Here is a 3,898-nt window from a genome sequence, read left to right as displayed (position 1 = left end):
GAGAGAGAGAAAGAGAAAGAGAAAGGAAGGAAGGAAGGAAGGAAGGAAGGAAGGAAGGAAGGAAGGAAGGAGCTTTCAACAATGAAGGATTTCCAGCCATCCACCTATCTACTCCTGACCCAAACATTGATATCATCATTGCCACAGTCCGGCTGCAGCAAAATAACCGGGGGGTGACGAGCAACTTGTGTACATTGGTACAGCAGGAGTGGGAGCCATTTATTGTAGGACAGGAGGGGTATATATACATTACACACAGCTTATCTTAATTAACATAAACTAGATACAGCAGTCTACCAATAAGGAATCTCCACACTTAATGGCTCGCTGGCGTTACTTCACAAACCACTCCCTCTGGCAAAATGCCAGGCGCCATCTTGACTTGTTTACAGACCCTAACAATCATAGCTAGATTGTCCAGGATCAACCAAAGTCAATGACATTTCCATCGGCAAAATAAAAATAACTCATATTAGTGACAATTAATACTAAATACTGTTTCTAGAAAAGAAAAAAAGGTAAATTTTGCTATGTGAGCATTTGGTAGGTAACACTATAAAATATGTGTATTACCAAACATATTTATCACTAAATGGATAGTTAAGCAAATAATGTGAAAAGCTGCCGAGTATTTCAGGTGGATCGTGTTACTCCTTAACACACACAGCAGTGCATAGGCACACACAGAATCCCCAAACTGCATTCATTGGGACTAGGTAGGTATGTATAGAGTCAAGCCCTTGGAATGTAGGTTTCCAAAGACATAGGTTTAGTTTAAAAAAGAAATCTGAGGAACTCAGTTTAAGTTTGAAATACAATAGCAGGAATTACCGTGTAACAAGAAATGAAACAAATATCACAGGAATAAATTCACTAGTGACAATATATGCATTCATAATTTTATTATAGATAATTGTAACTAATGAAATATCAACAAGAAAAAAAGTTGTTACTATAATCTCTCTGCCCCAACTAAAGTTGTCTAGATCTCCTCTATGCTCCTTGCCATTCTTGTTTGGATGCATATATGTTCAAAATATTAACTCTATTTGTAGTTCCCCAAAATTCTTTTTGCAGGAGCAATTGGCCTTTTCCCAGTCTTACATAAAGGTTTATGAAAAATTATAGAATCATGTTACATTATCCAAGAAAATTATCCCCTCTTATCCCATTATATTAAAAATGCTGGGGGTGCCACTGAAAAGGTACATTTTTGAACTTTATTTTTTGTTGCTTACCATTTATACCGAATAGTGCTTTAATTGTTATAATTTTTTATCCTATTATTTTGCTATATTTTCCAGAACACTCCTCTATGACTGCATAAATGTTGCAATTGTTTCTTCTTTTCCTCCTAGTCATTTTCCAATGAGTTGGTTATTTCTGGAGTTGGGGTTGTGGTGGAGGGATTTTAGAGAAAAACACACTAAGGCTCTTTAGTTATAGCAATAAGTAGTATTCTGTCTGATTTACCAAATATCCTTGTCTCCCCAAAATGTTACTTCTGCTAATATTAGTAAGGATCTTAAATGGGAAAACATGTATTGGGAGTGTATAAAAATTATATTCATGTATTGTTCTTACCTACGAGCATACATATGTTTCCTACACTTACGGATATAAATCATTCCTCAGAGCTGAATAACATAAAGTAAGCACTAATATCAATAGATAAAACAATTTGGAACTCTATTATTATTTATTATTAGACTACTTTTCCAGGTAGCTAACAAATATAGATTTAAAATTTTTATTTTCACTCTTTTTTGTCAAAAGATTCTATACATTGTCTCCACTTTTGGATGATCCAAAAATAACTGTCTCCTTGTTCTTAAAGTCTTCATTCCAGCAACTGTTGGCAAATTTCTCATTCCATCACCACTCATGGACCTCTCTGAGACCCTGAGACCAAAAGCCTCTTGGCATCTCTATTTGTTCAAACCCATCTGCCCCTCATTAACACAGTTCTCTCCTCACTGATGCCAGACCACATGCTGGACTTGGAAGTGAAACAGCTAGGTCAATAATTAATAGATTTTCCCATCTGGATCAATCAAGATGTACTTTATCAAGCTTAAGCAAAAAGGTTCAGCATAGGAAAATATGTGCTTAAATTCATTGAGAGAATTGGAGGAACAGAGAAGGCAAGGGTTACCAGAATCCCTCCCAGATCAGCACTGTGAAGCTGGCCATCTCAGAGAACTGCAATTTCAGTGTGACCATTGGGAGCCTAGGGAATAAGAAAGCTACAGTCTCAGCTGTGGGCAGCAGGACTGTCCCACCTCATCTGCCATCCAGGTATCAGAAAGCTACCAGGTATCAGAAAGCTACTACTTTTCTGGAGTTGGGGTTGTGGTGGAGGGATTTTAGAGAAAAACACACTAAGGCTCAGAGCCATGTCCTCAGAGCCATGCTGATGCAGCTGGAGTCCCACCAGCACTGTGAATGCCTCACACCTCATCACGTCCCTCCCAGCTCCACTGAGCTCCACAATAAACCTGGCAGGCAGGCAGGCTTCTGAACAGCAGAGCCTCCAAGCACATTGGAATCTCTAGCACCAGGGCAGTGAGGGCAGTGCAGGCTTTCACCCTTGATGAAGTTTTTCACTTTCCAGCCTGTGACGTCCAGAAATGCACACCAGGAGTTGGAAGAAATGCTGAGCAAACCAATCAGAATCTCATCACGAATATGTATCCCCTGCTGTGGTCTGAATGTTTGTGTCCCCCTCAAAATTCATGTGTTGAACAGGAACCTTCAAAGTGATGATCCTGAGGGGTGGGGCCTGTGGTAGATGATTAGGTCATGAGGACTCTGCTCTCATGAATGACATTGGTGCCCTTGTAAAAGCTTGAGGGGGCTTTTAGTACCCTGCCACCATGTGAGGACACATAGAAGGCTCCATCTTTGAGGGAAGGACCCTCAGTGGACACTGGGTCTGCTAGTGTCCTGAACTTGGACATCATAGCCTTCAGAACTGTAAACAATAAACTTGTATTGTTTATGTGTTATTCAGTCTACTGTATTTTGTTAAAGTAAGTCAAATGGACAAGATGGAAATTCCTTCTACAGCTCTTTCTCTGAATCCCTTAATTCTGACGTCTTCACTACAGTGCTATTCCTGGGAGAAGTGAGCTGAAAATAACCTTTTCCTGTTGGGCAAGGTGGCACACCCCTGTAATCCCAGCAGCTTGGAGGCTGAGGCAGAAGGATCACAAGTTCAAAGCCAGCCTCAGCAACTTAGTGAGACACTGTCTCAAAATAAAAAAATTTTTAAAAAGACTGGGGATGTGGCTCAGTGGTTCAGCACCCCTGGGTTCAATTACAAGTACCAAAAAATAAAATAAAACAAAATAAATATTTTCCTCATCTAAGTTGCCTTCTTGGGTATTTTGGACACCATTACAAGAAGCTGACTAATATAATTATTTTCCTGACTCCCTTCCCACTTCTATTTAGCATTCTCTGCATTCTGAACTTAGCACCTCACTCCTCTTGGCCTGCATACTCTGATCCTGTCCCCTGGAGTAGCATGCCTACCATATACGACAATCTCCCAAACCATTACTCCAGCCACAAAATCTTCCCTAAGGAATAAAGCAAGATTTTCACTACATCCTGAAAGTGTCCACCTGCATAACAGGCACCTCATACTCAACATGTCCAGTACTAAATCCATTATCTTACATCCAAAATCAGTTTTTAACCCCTGGAATTATTTATTTGTGTAAACCATATAACTTCATCCATTTTCTGAAGTTAGAACCCTGGAAGTTAATGTGATTCTCCTGTTTTTCCTTCTGTTCCTCCATCCAAATAGTCACTAAGGCCCATAAACTCAGTGGAATCCTTTTATCTGAGTTCTGAGTTCAGTAGGTGCTCTTGAAAGAAAGACATCAGA

The sequence above is a fragment of the Marmota marmota genome, unplaced genomic scaffold (genome assembly GCF_001458135.2).
Source record: "Marmota marmota marmota unplaced genomic scaffold, marMar, whole genome shotgun sequence".
In the NCBI taxonomy this organism is placed as follows: Eukaryota; Metazoa; Chordata; class Mammalia; order Rodentia; family Sciuridae; genus Marmota; species Marmota marmota.
The sequence above is the reverse complement of the archived record's forward strand: the minus strand, read 5'-3'. Positions refer to the sequence as shown.